This window comes from Hyperolius riggenbachi, chromosome 10, assembly GCF_040937935.1.
Source record: "Hyperolius riggenbachi isolate aHypRig1 chromosome 10, aHypRig1.pri, whole genome shotgun sequence".
Lineage (NCBI taxonomy): Eukaryota > Metazoa > Chordata > Amphibia > Anura > Hyperoliidae > Hyperolius > Hyperolius riggenbachi.
Window position 1 is genome coordinate 283,402,399 of NC_090655.1, and position 22,291 is coordinate 283,424,689.

The 22,291-nt window shown below is 46.1% G+C and overlaps 2 pseudogenes; both read left to right on the top strand.

Moving 5' to 3' along the window:
- Positions 1 to 22,078, top strand: part of LOC137535534 (zinc finger protein 585A-like) — a 34,897-nt pseudogene extending 12,819 nt beyond the window's left edge.
- Positions 5,051 to 6,055, top strand: LOC137535885 (piwi-like protein 2; annotated as a pseudogene).
- Positions 22,079 to 22,291: the final 213 nt, after the last annotated feature.

Below are 22,291 nucleotides of genomic sequence, written 5' to 3' on the forward strand. Positions count from 1 at the left end.
GCTGCAGCATAGGTATAGCCAGTGGTAGGTGGCCACAGCATAGGTAGCCAGGGATAGGTGTAGCCAGTAATAGGTGGCTGCAGCATAGGTGTAGCCAGTAGTAGGTGCCCGCAGTATAGACAGCCAGGGGGGACGCAGCAGTGGGGTGTACAAATACTTGCCGGCAGGTCCTTCACACTGTACTGACTTCATTCTACTTCCTGTTCATGCGTTCCATTTCCTTGTAACAGCGCACAGGACGCAAGAACAGGAAGTAGAATGAAGCCAGTACAGCGTGCAGGACCTGCCAGCAAGTGAGTATTTACCCCCGCCATTGTTTGCGGGCCTGCCGCTGCATCGCATCCCCATCACTACATGGCCCTGCCCCCGAAAACCGGTAAAACGAGATTGTGCATGGTATGATGATAATGCCAACCAAACCGCGGTATACAGTCATACCGGTATAATGCAGCAACCCTAGCTACACTGACACTACACTACATCTGCAGTGGAAGATCTCGCCTAATCATGGTGCCGCGCGCCTCTCCTCCTCTGTCTCCAGTCATCTTGTGCTGTAAACTCCGGTCCTCAGAGGCCACTGTCCTCCACACATCAGGACCCCAGTCACCACACTCCTCTTACCCACAGTTTCTGTCTGCAGCCACCGCATATCCCTCCGCTGCCACCATCTTTCCTAGTTACGGCGTCCTTCCTCGGTACTTCCTGGTGGCTGTTCCCATTACTGTGAGACCTGACAGCGAACGTCTGCCACACGTCATGCGTTACCCCGGGGCACGTGAAAAAGTAGCCGGGTGGGTCAAGATGAAAATGCAGGGCAACTCTGCTTACAGCATAGGAGGAGGTGAAGAGGTGAGCCGATGACAGCCGGGTGGTCACCAAATGTTTCCGGGTGGAGCACGCGGCTAAAAGAGCCTGGGGAGAACACTGCGTGTGGAGCGGCAGGATGTGCGGTGGCTGCAGATGGAGACTGTGGGAAGAGGAACGCGGAGGATGGCGCCCTCTGATGGTCAGAGCATCATAGTGTACAGATGACTGGAGACTGAGGAGAGGAGCGCAGCAGCAGGATTGGTTACTGCTTCCCTGCGCACTCTGCACCATATCTTCAGAATATAATACTTTATAAGCTGTTGCTGGAAGCGATTCTGTGTTATGTAACAAAATAAATCCTATTAGAATGGAAATCTGATGCATCTCCGAGTATCTCTATTGTGAATAAAGCTGCTAATAAAGTTATTCCTCTGGATAATGTGCTGAATATCAGCTGTATATTGTTCCCACAGTGTGACGTGTTTTGTTCCTCTGCATGGAATGTAAGATGTACTATTAACTGCATCAATCACATTTACTGTAATAAATAAATTGCATTGTTATAATGAATGAGGCCAGTGTAAGCTGAGTGTTTGTAGCCAGAGCTCTCTGTAACATTGCAGGTCTGTAGTCTGGTGATGGTCAATAAGATGCAAATAATCCTGAGTAGATGCAGAAATCAGAAACGGTTTTATATATGCAGAATGTTGACCAATCAAATAAAGCTGAGGTGGAATTTTCAAAGTGTCTATATTTGCATAATCCTGCAGCAATTTCCTCTACCATCCCTATCTGTCCCCTAAGATATATACAGGCAGAAGCTGGAGCACACGCCGCCCCCATGGAGGCACCCCTCACTGAATCTTTCTCTAATTAACAGTTCCAACACAAGCTGCATAATGTCACATATGATGTATCTATATCTATATATATATATATATATATATATACACTGTATATTATCAGCCCATGCAGGTCTGGATTTGGAATCACTCTCAAAAGTGGAAAATAACACTACAGACTGATCCAACTTTGATGTAATGTCTTTAAAACAAGACAAAGTGAGGCTCAGTGGTGTGTGTGGCTTCCACGTGCCTGTATGACCTCCCCGCAATACCTGGGCATGCCCCTGATGAGGCGGTGATGGTCTCCTGAGGGACCTCCTCCCAGACGTGGACTAAAGCATCCACCAACTCCTGGACAGTCTGTGGTGCAACAGGTCATTGGTGAATGGAGCGAGACATGATGTCCCAGATGTGCTCAGTTGGATTCAGGTATGGGGAATGGGCGGGGCCAGTCCATAGCATCAATGCCTTCGTCTTCCAGGAACTGCTGACACACTCCAGCCACATGAGGTCTAGCATTGTCTTGTATTAGGAGGAACCCAGGGCCAACCGCACCCGGGGAGGGGGGGGGCAGAGTTTTAAGGGGCCCTTAACTACTACTTCCCTCCCATTGTTAAAGGGGTCCCTCCTTCAGATCAGGTGTTATGGGTGTGAAGATTATGATTAGATTGAAACGTTATTTCTAAAATTTTACAATTTTTTTTTCTGATTTTTCTGAAATGTTAAAGTGGGATTGTCACCGTAAAAATCAAATTTCAACAGCAACTGGTCTGAGTGTATTAAGTGATAAAGATGCTAATCCTGCATTCAAAACTTGCAAAACTTTTTCTGCTGTTATGGTTTGGAGTTATTACATACTTAAGGATCACTGGCTCTTTAGTAGTCAATGCCAAACAGTTGCATGTTGGGGGTTCTTTTTATCTATAATATATTCCTCCGCTTCCATTTATTTCCCTACCTAGCCTATCTGCAACATGATTGTGATGAAACGCGGAAAAGCCGCTGCCTCTCAAGGTGAGGCGGCTGTTTCCGCGTCCAGCATGGCGTCACAACGCGGAAAAAATGCCGCATGCCGCATAGGCAGAGCGGCGGAATCCGCATTGGTAATGGCGGAATCCGCATTGGAGGTGGCTCCCGCACTCGGTTCACTGAAAACATTGCAAAACAGTACTGGTGTGGCTGGGACTGATAGTCCACCTGGATTCAGAGTGACACGCGCGCGCGCACAGAGGCAGAGCTTAAATAACAGCCAGAAGGGAGTCAGCTGACCAGGCGGGTCAGCTGACATTTTCCACTACTCTCATTGGTCCAGCAATTAGGGAGGTCCTGGAGAGGTCCTTGTGTATATATACTGCTGGCTGTTCACTTGCTCTTTGTCTGGCGTGCGAACACATACGTGGGAGCACTCAGACCCGTAGTCAGATCCTTAAGTGTACCGGGACCAGCTGGAGCTGTAATCCTACACTTAGCTAGATTCTCTTGATAGCTTAAAGTACTAGTTTGATTGTGATTATCTGTTATGACCTTCTGCCTGCCTGACCATTCTCTTGTATTCTGATCTTGTACCTTGCCATTCTGATACTCTGTTGCCGAACCCCGGCTTGTCCTTAGACTCTGCTTCTGCCTCCTGATCTTGTACCTCGATATTTCTGATACCCTGTTGCCGAACCTTGCCTGTACCCAGACTCCACCTCTGCCTTCTGAATCTGTACTTTATCTGTCCGTGTGTTTACGACCTGGCTTGTCCGACCTCGAGAACTGACCTCACTATTGGAGGCGGTTCCCCGTCCTGTTAGTGACACTTCCTTCTGAGTGTCACTTTCAGACTACCTTCCTATTCGCAGCCTGACTCCTCCCGCCTTGGAGAGTTCAGGTCTTCGGAAGGAAGCCGTGCAGTACTTCTCACTGCACTGAGGCTCAGTCCTCTAAGTGTTACTGTTACACCAAACACTACACTCTACTCAGGTGTACAGAGGTTAGCTGGTATATCGGATTATCGGTGATACTGCAGATCACTTATAATCTGGTATACATCTGCATTCCCAGTGATACTGCAGATCACCGGTAATCAGATCCTCTCTGTGCTCCACTGTTCGTTACAATGATCCTCTGCTCACTTGTGTTTACAAGCAAGGCTGAGGTGACTCAGCGATTGGAGGAGAAAAGAAAAAAAAAAGACAGTGCAGTTCCTAGTATACACCTCAGTGGGAGTGTCTGAAGACTCTGGGAGGAGGGCAGCTAATGAATACACAATGAGCAAGAGAAAGGGGGGGGGAACAAGAGTCAGGGAGGATATGATATCAGTGTTAGCTTAGCAAGATGGCCACTGCCTAGAATATGATTTTCTACTTTTCTTATAAAATTTACAGGATTCATTACATGGATAGCACAATACATCTGTTATGTTAGTAGAACTAGTATTTAACTACTTATATATGTGTTTTTTTTGTTTTTTTGCAACTTTCTTTTTATTTTTCAAAAAGGATAAAGAACAATAAACAAAATCAGGGGTACAGCAGCGAGAAATCAGCTTAGATGTCATTGTCCAGAGGGATACAACAGCGATGATAAAACAGGAAGTCGTATATCAATATAATATCATTAAAGCATTCAGGTTTGGAAGGGAGGTGGGGTTATCGGAGATTCTGTGAAGTCTGCCATGCTGCTATATATGTGTTTTTTATTTCTAGGTTAGCATGGGTGTCGCTTGTTCTTTAAGTCAGCAGGTGTCAGGCTGGCAGCTGACCTGCCCGCCATTCGTGGTGGGGGTGCCACCAACTCCAAGCAGAGCCATGCAGGGAAGGCTTGCAAGCAATGAAATGCAGGCTACCTGAAACTCCATCATGGTGTCCCAAAAATGAAGACTGAGAAGAGAGGGTGGCGGGTGGTATGCGCGGACTGGCACCCTCCTTTTTTTAAGTTTACCTTGTTTGACAAAGGTAATTATGACAAATTAAAAAAAAAATACAATTTGTTTTTTACAAATAGAAAATTGAAAAGTTTACAAATTGAAAATTAAAAGTTATTTCTAAAATTCTACAATGTTTTTGTTTCTGAAATGTCAGCAGGTGTCAGGCTGGCAGCAGGCCTGCCTGCCATTCGTAGTGGTGGTGGTGTCACCAATTCCACTGCAGAGTCACGCAGTGGAGGGCGAGGCAGGGCCGGGCCGAGGCAGAGGCTGGAGAGGCTCCAGCCTCAGGACGCAGTGTAGGAGGGGGCGCACAATTCATTCAGCTGTCATTCCCAATTGTGTTTGAAGCAGAAAGAAATAAGAAAAAGGGATACATGACAGTGATTGCAAGCCAGATAACTAGAGATTAAGGTGTTGGGGAGGTTGTGGGCCCTGGGGAACCTATTAGTCTAATAGCAATCAGTGTGTGACTGTTGGGGTGGGAGGGATGGAGGGGCGCACTTTGCTGTCTCAGCCTTGGGTGCTGAAGGACCTTGTCCCGTCTCTGAGTGGAGGCTTGCTGCCAGTTGCCATTGGTGTGTTCAGTGGGTGGCAGACTGGCAGCAAAAGTATCAAGTCACTAGTAGAAGGTGAGGCAAGGGTGCAGCTGCTCCTAATCATAATATCAGGAAGCAGAGACCACCTATACGGTGCCATAAAGAGCTTGTGCTGTGTACCTGCGCCTTCTCAAGTTGTGAATGTAAAAACAATCTCTAATCCAACAAAACTAAGAAGCATCGCACCAAAAATTTAGCTGCAGATAAATTGCAAGCTTTGAGGAGAGCTGTGAGGAGTGGACGTTATTCCCCTGAAAAATCTGATGGTGATCGGTATGGATCTACCATGATGCCGGCCGGAGTTCCCACTCAGTGACAGGCTTTGTGGCCAGCATACATTCTGGCCTGAACAGCTGCTACTCCCGTGTAGTCTTTCAGCTTTCACATCAGGAGATTATGGATGGCTTGAAGCTGTACCTTGTGGCCGCTCTCCAGAAATACTAGGAGGTAAATCATGCGCTGCCAGAGAAGATTGTGGTGTACCGAGATGGAGTGTCAGATGGACAGCTCAGCACAGTGCAGAATTAGGAGATCCTGATTCCCCTCGCATGATTGTCACCGTAGTGCAGAAAAGGATCAGCACCCATCTGTACTCCGCGTCCGGAGAATTTGTCACTCCTACTCCCGGTACCGTCGTGGACCACACTGTCACCAACCACGACTGGGTGGATTTCTTCCTGCTCTCCCACCATGTCAGGCAAGGATGTGGCATTCCCACTCACTATATATGTGTAATGAGCACTGCAAACCTCAGCCCTGACCATCTACAAAGGTTGGCTTTCAAATTGTGCCACATGTACTGGAACTGGCCTAGTACCATCCGAGTGCCAGCACCCTGCAAATATGCCCACAAGCTGGCTTTCCTGTCCGGGCAGTTCCTTCACCATGTGCGATAAGCTCTTCTTTCTTTAAAGGGAACCAGAGACAAAGCACACTTGTCTCTGTAAGAACATTAGAGAAAACACTTACCATGCTCTTTGTTTCATCCTCACTGCTAAAAGTGTCTGTTATCAGCTGTGATAAGAATCCCGGACTGAGAATTCACTCTGGCTTTGCAGGGAATAATTATAGCTGAGTCATTCTAGCAGAGCCACATGGGGGCAGGCTTGGGCTTGAAAAGACACCAGGGAAGACAGACTTAGCTATAATCTTTCCATAGCAAAGCTAGACTGAGTACTCAGTCGGGGATTCTTATCAGAGGTGATAACAGTCTGATTAAACAGAGAACAATGAAACAAAGAGCAGATTAGGTGTTTACTGTCATGTTCCCACTGATTTATAAGGTAAAATACAAGAGGGTGCTTCATCTCTGGTTCTCTTTAAGTGTTGGGAACAACTCAACTGGCATCATTTTTTGTCCATCACCCACAGAATTACCTTGCTTTGAATAGCATTCCCTTTTGTTTTTATTGCTCTGCCCAGGGATCATCTCTTCCAAATCTTATTTAGCTTGAAATAATCTTTAATTTTAAAAATTATTATTATTATTTTTTTTTTATTTTTTATTTTTTATTTTTTTTTTTGGGGGGGGGGGGGGGTGAGAAAATACAAAATAAACCACACAACAGTTAATGTGGCATTAACTTGGGCTCGGGCATCACAGTATGCTTACTAAGAGTGGGATACAAACATTAAGAGGCGCTAAGGGTTTAAAAGTGGTGAGATCTCCGTAACAGTTCCACCACTTTGTGCTTATAGCGAGGGTCCAGTAGCGTTGCCACCCAGTGCAGGTCATTCTCCTTGAGCCTTTTTATACGGGAGTCCCTCAACAGGCAGGACAGCATGAAAGACACTATTCGAACAAGGATGGATGCCGAGATAGCCAGCTCCTCTTCCTCACTGAGGTCATAAAAGGTCTCCTCCCCCCCCTCCCCCCAGCCCCTCAGTGACAGGGTTCTGTCTGGGGAGGATCACACAGACACAGAGCTATGCAATAGTGCAAACACAGCACAGTGATAACAGAGGCCCTGCTGCAGTGGTGGTAGTCTGCTGCTTGTGTAATGTGGGCTGTGGGACACAATAATATCACACTAGAAGGAGCCACACCTGTGCGTCAGTGACAGTGTTCTGTCTGTGGAGTATCACACAGACACAGAGCTGTGCAATAGTGCAAACACAATACAGTGATAACAGAGGCCCTGCTGCAGTGGTGGTAGTCTGCTGCTTGTGTAATGTGGGCTGTGGCACACAATTATATCACACTAGCAGGGGTCACACCCGTGCGTCAGTGACAGTGTTCTGTCTGTGGAGTATCACACAGACACAGAGCTATGCAATAGTGCAAACACAACACAGTGATAACAGAGGCCCTGCTGCAGTGGTGGTAGTCTGCTGCTTGTGTAATGTGGGCTGTGGCACACAATTATATCACACTAGAAGGGGCCACACCTGTGTGTCAGTGACAGTGTTCTGTCTGTGGAGTATCACACAGACACAGAGCTGTGCAATAGTGCAAACACAGTACAGTGATAACAGAGGCCCTGGAGCTCCACCATGCTAACTAGTGATGCAACCATGCAGCCATGCGAGATTGGGCTGTAACAGGTCTGTAAGGCCCTTAGGTGTGGCGGTGCTGCATGCGCGCTCAACTGAACGCACCAGCTTGGGCGGTAATTTAAAAATAAATAAATTTGTTTTTTAGAAAAAAAGTCAATGTCATTTACAAAAACTTTTTAAGTTAGTGCAATATGCTCACGTAAACTGACCAGCGTGGTGCTGCGTCATGTCACGTGGTCCGGTACCGAAGCCTGGATGGGAAGGTAATTATAGAACTTTATGATGGTAGCAAGCAGATTGGCTCACTGTGCAACCTATTATTTTATTTTTTATTTTGTTTTTTTAAAGCATGTATGTCAAATTTAGAAAAAAAATATTTCTAGAGTTATTATATTTGTGTGCTGCTTTTGTTAATGTGTGCATACTATTGGTGTTTGTGTTTTGCAATCAGGTGCCTTCGCAAAGCAGTTGTCCCTAGTTGGGTGTTTGGCTTCCCACGACTCCGTTTCCTTTGGCAGAGGTTGCAGATGGCACTGCTGGTATCAGAGGCACACAAACAAAAAAATGCCACACTGCTGAGCCCTGGGATGTTGGCGTTTGGGTGGTGGCAGCAGCAGACCTTGAAGGGAATGTTGGCTGGATGACCCCAAGTGTATCACTAAATGCATCATGTGTGAATAACTCCTCTGACATATCAGGTGGAGCAGCTGTGGTGGTGGTGATAAGTTGTTGTGGGGTACCAGAAGCAGAGCAGGAGGAGGATGGTGGACGGTGGAGGAGGTTCCATGCAGAAGCTGTAGAAGAAGTGTAAGCCAGGCAACCACATCCTCAGAATTTTGAGGGTTGAGGGTACATGCCCTCTGAACACTGTGCATTCTTCCAGGGCAGCAGGAAATCACATCAGCACGACCTTGAGGACAATTGCAGGGTGGTCTGTCTCTGCCTGTCATTTTATTTTAATTGGGGTACTGTGCCTGTGAAAAGTAATGCAGTGGAGGTGCCTGCAACTGCATATGGCAGCAACAATATCAGTAGTGCACACGGCTCTGGTTGTCAGTGGGCTGTGTAGTGTCACACACCGAAATATGCAACAGTTCAAACACAATACAGTGATAATAACAGGTGCCCTGGAGCAGTGGTGGTAAAACTGTGCTTGTGCTTTTGTGTGGCACACTATTCAATATCAATATAAGTGGGCACAGGTGTGGCTCACAGTGCCAGTGTGCTCTGTGTGTGCACTATCACACAGACACTGAGAACATGCTGCAACACCTCAAACACAATTTAGTGATCATACCACAGGCCCTGGAGCACAGTAGTGGAAAGAATGTGCACACGAACACGAATACCTGATCTTCACCGAATAGTGCTCGCTGGTGAACTATTCGTGCCATCTCTATTGCCAGGTTGTTTCCAGATCTCTTGGGGGGATGTCATCTGTTTTATAAGTACTATTTGACACACTGGTTTTCTCGATCAATAGGATGCTTAGACTTAAATAGCTTCCATCACAGAAATTCTTAATAGATTGTACATATACAGGAAGTGACAATTCTGGGTCTTAAATATATGTCATACTCAAACATCAGGACACAGATAAATATTAAAACAACAGAGGATAGCGCTCACAGTCAGACCAACCCTATAAATAAAAGTACCAATAATATCCAAAGATGAGCAAGCTTGTTTGCCTCCTCTATATATCATATAAAATATTAAATCACAGAGGATGTCACAACAAGTCCTACGTCCTGCAATAATACAGCCCACAATCCACAGTTCATCAGCTTCAAATTTCTCAAAACTTCATGGCTATGACATAAAGATGCCACCACCTCACCCTTTGTGAGTAACTCACCGGATTCTAAGACCTCCGTTAGGTCTAGTAGCACCTTGGGACCGTTCCCGGGTCCTCCCCCACCTCACAATCAATATGTATGGAGTAACGTTTTCCTCAGTACGCCAGATTCCACATCACCATGTACCTCAATAAAAACGCTTAACATAGTGTAAAACCAACTAGCTTTTATTGTAAAACAAATCGAAAATGCACTCACATATCCCATGATGGGTATTTCGCTCAGAGTAATTTAGATACGGGCCCTCCCCCGCTATAGCCGCCTGGCTCTCTACTTTCTCCTGGGGGCATCTCCGCTGCACGTGAATCCCACACACGCCAAGCCGCCGTATTCCAGCCGTCCTCTCTTCCGCGTCTAAGCTCCGCCCTACCGGTTTCGTCAATCGTGACTCATCAGGGGCATGATGTAGTTTTGGGAACAAGTATCCCTTGTTGGGATATAGGGTGTGGGGTTCATGTGCTATTGGTTTCTCTTGCGGTCCTGTCTTATGCAGAGGTGGGATCCCCTTTTAGTGCTTTATATGTGGTGGTGTCCTCGAATAGTTATTTAATCTCTTTGATATATGCTTGTTTTTCCCAAACCACCCCCCCCACCCCACCCCCAATCTTCTGCTTTAAAGGGAACCTAAACTGAGAGGGATATGGATGTTTCCTTTTAATCCGTACCAGTTGCTTGTCAGTCCTGCTTATCTATTTGCTGCAGTAGTATTTGGATCTCACACCTGGAACAAGCATGCAGCTAATCCAGTCTGACTTCAGTCAGAGCACCTGATCTGCATGCTTGTTGAGGGGCTGTGGCTGAAAGTATTAGAGACACAGGATCAGCAGGAGAGTCCGGCAACTGGCATTATTTTAAAAGGAAAAGTCCATATCCTTCTCAGTTTAGGTTCCCTTTAACAGAATCATTGGTGCCCATTTCTTTCAATGACTGATGGTCTGCCCCAGTAACATTTGGCTTCTTGTAGTGGTTTGTTTTGACAGTGATCCCATCAAATTCATCAGAAACCACCTTCTTAAAAACATCTATATATGTATTGCTCATTGTGTTTGGATTGAACGAAGATGGATTGTGTAAATGTGTGTGCTGGTATGCAGGAGGTGATTGATTATTGCATATGGGGCTCCTTGTTGCAGAAAGCTTCTTTTGATGTTAATATTCCTAATATATTTATTCAAATCTATATAGGTCTGGAATACTCATACTCCTTTTCATGGAGGTCCATGTTACAGACCACCTCCGTGGAGGACACCTCATGTCCCAGCAGACCAGTAGGACCACAACCATACTACAAACCACGACCAAAACAGCCCCCTCCACCTCTGATCCCCACACACCCCAAAAAATGATCGTTGGGAGTATGGAGAGGTATGGGGAAGGAAATGATACCGAGACAACGAGGAAGAAGGGGAGGGAGGAAATTACACGCCAGATCAAAAAAGATAAAGAGTAAACACTAAACATTTCTTATTTAACCCTCCTGGCAGCGCAGGAGGATTTCTCAGGCACTGCTGGGCCGATTTGCATAATTTTTTTTTTGCTACAAGCAGCTAGCACTTTGCTAGCTGAGTGTGCACACTGATCGCCGCCACTCCGCACCGATTTGCCGCTACCCGCTGCACCGCCCCCCTCCCCCAGGCCCCATGCGCTGCCTGGCAAATCAGTGCCAGGCAGCGCTGAGGGGTGAATCGGGACTCCCTTTGACATCACAACATCGATGACGTCAGTGACGTCATCCCGCCCGTCACCATGGCGACAGGGGAAGCCCTAATGGAAATCCCGTTCAGAACCGGATTTCCGGACGGGTTTTATCGCCGGAGGCGATCGAAGAGGGTGGGGGGATGCTGCTGCACAGCGGCTGTCATGTAGCGAGCCCTAGGCTCGCTACATGATTTAAAAAAATAAATAAAAAAAAACTGCTGCGCTGCCCCCTGGTGGTTTTTAATAGACCGCCAGGAGGGTTAATTATATAGCACCAACATATTATGTAGTGGTGTACAGAGTACACTGACTGACTGACTGTCCCACAGGGGCTCATAATCTAAGCACTTCCACAGTCATATGTCTATGTCTGTATTGTGTAGCGTATGTGTTGTAGTCTTTGGCCAATTTAGGGGAAAGCCAATTAACTTATCTGTATGTTTTTCGGGGGTGTGAGGAAAGTGGAGAGCCCGGAGGAAACCCACACAGACACTGGGAGAACATACAAACTCCTTGCAAGGCGAGAGCACTAACCACTTCCCCACCGTGCTCCCACATGCAGGTACTTTTGAGATGGGCAACATTACATCAACTTAGGAAAATAAAAACATCTTTGATAAGGGCCACACATTTATCCCAGACACCCATATAGACAAATTCCAGACCTATACAGATGTGAATAAGTAATTCTGCCTCTTCCTCCCAGCACTGACATTTCCTATAACTATGGAGCCACATCCATTGGCAGCTCTACATCTCTAGTCTGAGTAATAATAATAATAATGAATTATTACTTTATGTGATGTGTCTGTAGATGGAGATGTTCAGCAGCAACAGAAAATAATAGTAACAATAATAATAGGCTGAGTGGAGATGAATCCACAGAGGCTGCAGTTAGCTTATTCACCACAAGATGGTGATCAGACAGGCAGGAAGTCATTAAGCCGAAGAAAGGAAGTGATGTAACAGCCGGAGAAGTACTAGTTGCAGGAAGAACACGTGGCTGCTGGAGGTAAGGTTGTGAGATTGTTGTTATATACTAGCTAATGTATGCCTGTTGGGCAATGCACAGGTTGTGGAATACGTTGCAGAGGTATGGGGGAGCCGGGGGATTAGTACAGACATGGGTATGGGGAGCAGTGGGGGGATTAGTACAGACATGTGTATGTGGGAGCAGTATGGAGATTAGTACAGACATGGGTATGGGGTAGCAGTGGGGGGATTAGTACAGACATGGGGGAGCAGTGGGGGGATTAGTACAGACATGGGTATGGGGGAGCCGGGGGATTAGTACAGACATGGGTATGGGGAGCAGTGGGGAGATTAGTACAGACATGGGTATGGGGGAGCAGTGGGGGGATTAGTACAGACATGGGTATGGGGGAGCAGTGGGCTGATTAGTACAGACATGTGTATGGGGGAGCAGTGGGGGGATTAGTACAGACATGGGTATGGGGGAGCAGTGGGGGGATTAGTACAGACATGGGTATGGGGGAGCAGTGGGGGGATTAGTACAGACATGGGTATGGGGGAGCAGTGGGGGATTAGTACAGACATGGGTAAGGGGGAGCAGTGGGGGGATTAGTACAGACATGGGGGAGCAGTGGGGAGATCAGTACAGACATGGGTATGGGGGAGCAGTGGGGGGATTAGTACAGACATGGGTATGGGGGAGCAGTGGGGAGATTAGTACAGACATGGGTATTGGTGAGCAGTGGGGGATTAGTACAGACATGGGTATGGGGGAGCAGTGGGGAGATCAGTACAGACATGGGTATGGGGGAGCAGTGGGGGGATTAGTACAGACATGGGTATGGGGGAGCAGTGGGGGGATTAGTACAGACATGGGTATGGGGGAGCAGTGGGGAGATCAGTACAGACATGGGGAGCAGTGGGGGGATTAGTACAGACATGGGGGAGCAGTGAGGGATTAGTACAGACATGGGTATGGGGGAGCAGTGGAGGATTAGTACAGACATAGGTATGGGGGAGCAGTGGGGAGATTAATACAGACATGGGTATGGGGGAGCAGTGGGGAGATTAGTACAGACATGGGTATGGGAGAGCAGTGGGGAGATCAGTACAGACATGGGTATGGGGGAGCAGTGGGGGATCAGTACAGACATTGGTATGGCGGAGCAGTGGGGGGATCAGTACAGACATGTGTATTGGGGAGCAGTGGGGAGATTAGTACAGACATGGGTATGGGGGAGCAGTGGGGAGATCAGTACAGACATGGGTATGGCGGAGCAGTGGGGAGATCAGTACAGACATGGGTATGGGGGAGCAGTGGGGAGATCAGTACAGACATGGGGGAGCAGTGGGGGGATTAGTACAGACATGGGTATGGGGGAGCGGTGGGGGGATTAGTACAGACATGGGGAGCAGTGGGGGGATTAGTACAGACATGGGTATGGGGGAGCAGTGGGGGATTAGTACAGACATGGGGAGCAGTGGGGGATTAGTACAGACATGGGTATGGGGAGCAGTGGGGGATTAGTACTCCTCCTCTCCACTATCTACACGTAAGCACTTTATCTGCACTCTGCACGGTCTCACTTTACTGACCTGTTTCAGGTTGCTCCTCCATTTTCTACTGTCACTTTCTTACATATTATTTCTTTTAGGTTGTTGTTTGCCCACCTGAAATTAGCTATTGTTTAGGCAGTTGTTATCACATTGTATCATGCACTTTATGGCTATTTAACCTGCATATATAATTATGAGAGAGTGGTGGATGTAATTATTTATTTATTATTGTGCAATACTATATTATTGTATTATCATCCGCCCGCATCATCCTTGTGGTGATTTTATATGTTTTTTTGGAATGGTTTTCTCAATAAAGTATTATTTCTACAATTACCCTCAGTATTGTCAGGCTTTGGTGCTGTAAGTGGGTTCTTTATTGTTTTTTAGGCTGTCTATACCCCACAGCACATCCTGTTGCTTGTCTAAATATGTCCTCAATAGAGGCTGTTTAGCATAAATATTTGTGACCATATATGGTGCTTGTCCATTTGTACTAGAAAAGTAATTTACAATATACAATACAATACAATAACATTTCTATAGCGCTTTTCTCCTATAGGACTCAAAGTGCTTAGGCTCTCTCAGATTCAGTAATTAGTAGGATAAAGTATTCACACAACAAAAGTTATATTTCTGCAAATGCCAAACTGAACAGGTGGGTTTTCAGTCTGGATTTAAACATGTCCAGGGATGGAGCTGTCCTGATCTGTTGAGGTAAGGAGTTCCAAAACGTAGGGGCAGCATGACAGAAGGCTCTGGGACCAAAAGTTTCCAAGTGGACTCTGGGTATGACTAGATTATTAGAACCTGTGGATCTGAGAATGCGGGGATTGCTACACAGCTGCAACATATCTTTCATGTATCCAGGGCCTAGATTATTCAGGGATTTAAATGTCAGTAGGCCGATCTTGAATAGGACCCTCCATTCTATAGGTAGCCAGTGAAGGGAGTGCAGGACTGGCGTTATGTGGCAGTGACGGGGTTGGTTGGTTAGCAGTCTGGCAGCAGTATTCTGTATCAGCTGTAGGCGGTACAAGGCCTTTTTTGGAAGGCCAGTGTAGAGAGCATTGCAGTAGTCCAGTCGGGATGTGATGAAGGCGTGGACTAAGGTTGGCAGATCTTCTGGGGGTATGAGGTGCTTGATTTTTGCAATGTTCTTCAGGTGAAAATAGGATGATTTCACCACAGCAGAGATTTGAGTTCTGAAGTTTAACTCTCCATCAATTACAACTCCCAGGCTACGCACATGATCAGAGCTGCGCAGATCCGTGCCTCCTATTCCCAGTGGTGAAGACTGCAAGTTAAGTTGTTTTGTTATCATGCTCTGCCCTCCAATCAGAAGGACTTCAGTTTTGTCTGCATTTAGTTTCAGCCAGTTGTCATTCATCCATTGCTGTAGTTCACGTAAGCAGGCGTTTATAGTTAGAGTTGGGTCTGTCACACCAGGCTTGAAGGAAAGATATAGTTGGGTGTCGTCTGCATAGCAGTGGTATGTCAGGCCATGTTTTTGGATTAGTTTTCCCAGCGGTAACATGTAAATCGTCAAAAGCAGGGGAGAGAGGATTGATCCCTGGGGCACCCCATACTTAAGTGTTACAGGGGTGGACAGGAAGGTCCCCATAGACACTTTGTGGGTTCTGCCACTCAAGAAGGATTGGAACCACTGAAGTACTATGCCATCAATGCCGCAGTATTCCTGTAGCCTGTTTATCAAGATGTCATGGTCAACTGTGTCAAAGGCTGCAGAAAGGTCTAGCAGTATGAGGATCGAGCACTAAATTTTAAAATGTTTCACCATAGTGCCCCTTTAATTGCTATTTTTCTGGCCACACCCCCTTTATCTACCTTCCTTTCCTTAATAACTTATTGAAATGTTCTAGCCATGGATAAGCTTCAAATGAAATCCAAATGAGTTTCATTCATATTTCATCCTCCACATTAGTGCAGGTGATGGGCGGGGTGAGGGGGGTGGAGAGAGGGCTAAACTTACCCAGCAGCCGTCGTCTTTAATTCTTCCCACGACGCGTCTTACGCCGCATTCCAAGCCGCGTCACGTGACTACTACGCTTTTTCCCATCAACACGGCAGGAGGAAGTGTTGTAGTCATGTGACAGCAGCTTGGAACGCAGCGTGGGAAGAATTAAAGAAGATGGAGGCCAGGTATGTTACCCCCTTCCCCCCTCACCCGCCCCATCAACTGCAGTAATTAGGAGAATGAAACTCATTTGGATTTCATTCAAAGCTCATCCCTGGTCCTATCTTCAGATGATGTGCCGGGATATGTGTGTGTTTTTTTCTTGACCATGAAAGAGGGGACTGTGCAGGAGATATTATCATCACCCCTAGCAAAGTATGTTCTTTTCTGTGCTCTGTTTACTACTGCTGATATCTTACAGCTATAATCTGTTATCCTTTTCAGAACTGAGATCTGAGCTCAAAGAACCAGAGAGGAGTGATCAGCTGTCTATGGAGGAGGGTGACATGATGGGGACAAGTAAAGAGGAAGAAGAAGAGACGTATGTGAGGAGTGATCAGCAGTCTATGGAGGAGGGGGACATGATGAGGTCAATTAAAGAGGAAGAGGAGATGTATGTGAGGAGTGATCAGCAGTCTATGGAGGAGGGAGACGCGATGAGGGCAATTAAAGAGGAAGAGGAGGAGATGTATGTGAGGATTGACCAGCAGTCTATGGAGGAGGGAGACATGATGAGGGCAATTAAAGAGGAAGAAGAGACATGTGTGAGGAGTGAGCAGCAGTCTATGGAAGAGGGTGACATGATGACAATAAAAAAGGAAGAAGAGACGTATGTGAGGAGTGATCAGCAGTCTATGGAGGAGGGTGACATGATGGGGACAAGTAAAGAGGAAGAAGAGGAGACATGTGTGAAGAGTGATCAGCAGTCTATGGAGGACATGATGAGGATATGTAAAGAGGAAGAGGCTCTTACAGAGGGTAAAACAGGTGAATAATCAAAATTAAATACTGAATGTCTTTTTAGTTAGACCGGCCATATTAGGTGATAGATGATCCTGCAGTGTTCTCACCGAAACAATTTTCCAGCCGGGTGGCAAGAAAAAGTAGCCGGGTGGCATGCGAGGGGGTAATGCGGGGCCAGTGCAACTCTGCTTACAGAATAAAAGGAGGATGAGGAGGCAAGCCTGCTAAGTACACACAATGCAATTTTCTGACAGATTTACTGTCAGATCCACAATTTCCAACATGTCTGATTTCCAATTTCCTGTTCACTTCTATAGGAAATCGTGCAGAAATCAGATCGGACATGTTGGGAATAATCGATCTGACAGTAAATCTGTCAGGAAATTGCATTGTGTGTACCGAGCATTAGGAAGAGATTGTTTCAGATTAAGGTGCTCAGGTCCCTTTTTTAAGCGGACCTGAACTCAGAACTTCCTCTATGCTCTAAAAGATACACAACAGCATAATTTAGCAAGCAACCTTTAAATAAATGCATTTCTTTGTCACAGCTGATACAAATCCTAAAATAAATCTGCAGTTTCTACTTCCTGCTTTCTTGGAAGCAGACATAGGGTTAACATCCAGTACTTTCAAATGAGCTTATCTGCCCTTTCTGAAATGGCAGTCATGTGACACAGGAAGAGATCAGATTACACAGGCACTTCTCTCTAAACACACACAGGGTGCATTTATCTGCTTTCTTTCGGTCATAGCAGGAGATGAGTGTACAGGATGCTGTCTTACAGACATCCTGTCACTGAACATGCTGTGCAGGGCTGTGTCTCCTCTGCCCCCAAACTGAAAGTAAACAGAATAAACATGCAAAGCTCTGAAGTGGCATCACTTCTCCTGCTCTCCCCCCAGCTGGATTAGACCAGCAGCTGCCATTTACATACTCTGGCTTGGTGGTTACCTGCAGTCTGGGGGAGGAAGTGGAGAATTAATTAGCAGCTCCGTGGCTGTCCGTAACTGCTGGACCTACGTGGCTCTCATCTCTGTAACTCCTGGAAGTTGCTGCTATTGCCCAGAGATGTGTGTCCGTGATTGCTTGGCTGCCTCTCTATTTTCATTGACAAGAGAGAGGTCCGGCCATAACATACATCCTACTTCTCATGGAGGGCGGGAGAGAGAATCGGAGCAGGAGTCCCGCCCCTTACAACACGCCCAGCCAATCCCTGCCTCACCAGAAAGCCTGAGGTGACAGGCAGAGGAACGCTCCTGCAGGATACAGCCTCAGCTTTCACTATTGTGCATGCAGGAGCTGGCGCTGATTGAAAGCAGGCAATGGAGCGCTCCTATGTGCAGTATAAATAGGATTACAGCACTGGATTCTAGAAGCTAGGCAAGCACATGACAACAGGTGGGCGGGGTTTCAAATCAGCCGGGTGACCCGCCCACCTAATTAGCCCTGGGGAGAAAACTGGTGTATATGTATGTATAAAAGTTTGTATATGTATGTAGAAATTTGTGTATATGTATGTATACATTTGTGTGTATATGTATTTATAAATGTGTTTATATGTGTGTATAAATGTATGTATATGTGTGTATGTGTGTATATGTGTAAATGTGTGTGCATATGTGTTTATAAATGTGTGCATATGTGTTTATAAATGTATGTATAAATGTGTGTATATGTACTGTATGTATAAATGTCTGTATATGTATGTATACGTGTGTGTGTGTGTATAAATGTGTGTGTATATGTATGTATGAATGTGTATAAATGTGTGTATATGTATGTGTGTATACTGTATGTGTGTATATGTATGTATAAATGTGTGTGTATATGTATGTATAAATGTGTGTGTATATGTATGTGTGTATACTGTATGTGCATTGATAAATTACCTGTCCTGTGTTGTGGTGCCCGTCCTCTTCTTAATCCACCGCTACACTTCCCATGAACGCTTCTGGCACATGGGACATCACACATGCGCCACACCAGCCGGCGTGTATAGGGAAGAGCAGCTAGTGTGAAGGCAGGCGGGCACCGAAGACGTACTCAGGACAGGTAGTGTATAATTGCACATATATACAGTACACACACACATACATATACATACATGTATACATGGGGAACAGCAGTGACTGCAGCGGGCCCAGACGATTCCCGAGAGATTTCAGCATGAAATTGATCAGGAATTGGCCTGCAGTGTATGAGCAGCTGACAGATCTCTCCCCAATCAGACATGATTAGAGAGAGGTTTGTTTCTCGGTGGAATCTGTCCATCATTGCTAGGTGTATGGCTTCCTCAGCACATTGCTTCCATTGTCTCATCAAGCTCTACAATTTACTGCTTTCCATGTATGGCCAATGCTTTATGTGTAGGGAGGGGCAATGATATGCAGATAACTCTGACTTGTATGCAAATATAATGCAAATTGTATGCAGATAACCAGATTTGTCAGGAAATGCATTTGATTGGCTGAATTCCTAGCTGCATGAAATATTTATGCAAGGCAAAGTTATCGTCATGTGATTGGCCGCCTGGAATAAGCACAACCTTCTGACTGTTAGTCTTGTGCCAATAAAGGCTCATACACACATCAGACCATAGTCTTTGGAAAATGAAAGATATCAGACCAATTTTACCCCCTTCCATGTAGTATGAGAGCCACACCTACACAGTCTATTCTATGGAGCTGAACTCCTCATCAGATAGAAATCTTTGCAAGATGCTGCACACAAAGATGCTGTACACATTTAAATGATCAGTATCTGCAAAAGATCTGTTCCTGCAAAATGCATTCATAGTCTATGATATCTACAGATCCTCATACACACCTTGTTTAACAGACATTCATCTGCAGATCAGATCCTCCACGATGGATCTTCAAATCTGCAGATGATTGTCTGATCTGCAGATGAATGTCTGTTAAACAAGGTGTGTAGGAGGATCTGCAGATATCATAGACTATGAATGCAATTTGCAGGAACGGATCTGTTGAATGTGTACAGCATCTTTGTGTGCAGCATCTTGCAAAGATTTCTGTCTGATGGGGAGTGCAGCTCAATAGAATAGACTGTGTAGGTGTGGCTCTCATACTACATGGAAGGGGGTAAGATCTCTATCTGATGGGGAGTGCAGCTCCATAGAATAGACTGTGTAGGTATGGCTCTCATACTACATGGAAGGGGGTAAGATTTCTGTCTGATGGGGAGTGCAGCTCCATAGAATAGACTGTGAAGGTATGGCTCTCATACTACATGGAAGGGGGTAAGATTTCTGTCTGATGGGGAGTGCAGCTCCATAGAATAGACTGTGTAGGTGTGGCTCTCATACTACATGGAAGGGGGTAAGATTTCTGTCTGATGGGGAGTGCAGCTCCATAGAATAGACTGTGTAGGTGTGGCTCTCATACTACATGGAAGGGGGGGAAATTGGTCTGTGATCTTTCATTTTCCAAAGACTATGGTCTGATGTGTGTATGCACCTTAACTCCGAGAGTGCAAATTGTATGCTAATTATATGCAAAGTTATGCAGCTGCTGAATTTAATCCATTTCCAATCTGCATAAACTTTGCACCAACTTGGAGTTATCAGCAGCTCACTGACCCTCTCTAATGATAATTGCTCCTCCCCTCAGAACTCTCTAACAGGAAGTGATGATGTTTCTCTATTTGCAGCGCGGAGTCCCGGCATCAGGAACCTCTCGGAAACTCGTCTCTCTGTATCCACAGACTGTACAACGGATGATGATGTCACTAGACAAGAGTCTCCTGCAGATATCCTGGTGACCCCAAATATTCCCCCAGACTCCCTTCACCTCTCTAACCCCGAGGGGCCTCATACCCAGCACAACTCTCCCCCTGCTGGAGGGCCTTATTCCTGTTCTGAGTGTGGGAAATATTTTGTACATAAATCAAAGCTTATTAGACATGAGAGATCTCACACTGGTGAGAAGCCTTATTCGTGTGCTGAGTGTGGGAAACGTTTTGTACATAAAGCACATCTTGTCATTCATGAGAGATCTCACACTGGAGAGAGGCCTTATTCATGTGCTGAGTGCGGGAAATGTTTTGTACAGATGTCACATCTTGCCAGACATGAGAGATCCCACACAGGAGAGAAGCCTTATCGTTGTTCTGAGTGTGGAAAATGTTTTGTTCGGAAACCACATCTTGACACACATGAGAGATCCCACACAGGAGAGAAACCCTATTCATGTGCTGAGTGTGGGAAATATTTTGGAACTAAAGCACACCTTGTCACACATGAGAGATCCCACACAGGAGAGAAGCCCTATCCATGTACGGAGTGTGGGAAACGTTTTGTATGTAAAGCAGAGCTTGTCGTACATGTGAGATCTCACACTGGTGAGAAGCCCTACTCATGTGCTGAGTGTGGGAAATGTTTTGTATGTAAATCACATCTTGTCATACATGAGAGATCTCACACTGGTGAGAAGCCCTATTCATGTGCTGAGTGTGGAAAATGTTTTGGACGTAAAGGAAGCCTTGCTAGTCATAAAAGATGTCACACTGGTGGGAAGCCCTATTCATGTTCTGAGTGCGGGAAATGTTTTCTTAAGAAAGCATGTCTTGTCAGACATGAGAGATCTCACACTGGGGAGAAGCCCTATCCATGTACTGAGTGTGGGAAACGTTTTGTATGTAAAGCAGAGCTTTACATACATGTGAGATCTCACACTGGTGAGAAGCCTTACCTATGTGCTGAGTGTGGGAAATGTTTTGTTAAGAAATCTGAGCTTGTCAGACATGAGAGATCTCACACTGGTGAGAAGCCCTATTCATGTACTGAGTGTGGGAAATGTTATGGGCATAAAACAGATCTTGTCATACATGTGAGATCTCACACTGGTGAGAAGCCCTATTCATGTGCTGAGTGTGGGAAATGTTTTTCACAGAAATCTCATCTTGTCACACATGAGAGATCTCACACTGGTGAGAAGCCATATTCATGTGCTGAGTGTGGGAAAGGTTTTTCACGGAAATCTCATCTTGTCACACATGAGAGATCTCACTCTGGTGAGAATTCCTAAGCATGTGCTGAGTGTTGGAAATGTTTTGCTTGGAAATTAAGTATTTCAAACACAAGATACCAAAGGAGGATGCAGCCACAACATAGCTCAGCCTGCTCTGACCAAATTGTTGCAGCAACTCGCAGAGATATGTAGTTTGGTAACAGGCTGTTGCCAGCAGGGGAATTACCTCATCTTTTTGCTAATTTGAACTCCGGCTGTTGCCGCCAGCTCAAATAGCAATTCAGTACTTTTGCAGCTGTAATTGGCATTACGGCCTATGGCAGTGCCCCAAATCATTGGTTCTGTGCTGAGCTTAAATTAGCTGTCTCGCCAAGTGATGTTCACACAAAGCTTCTGGCAGTGATTAGTGATGGGCAAACATCCAGATGTTCGGGGGGGTTCGGCCGAACATGCCCCCGATATTCGGCATGTTCGGGCCGAACTCCGAACCCAACCCGAACATGTCCCTTTGGGGCCCCTATAGGGTCCCAGCATAAAGGGAGAGCATGCCCCGAGTGCGGGGGGGGGGGGGGGGGGTCGGAAATGCCCCCCACCCCTCCCCGCTAAACTCTCCCTTCTGC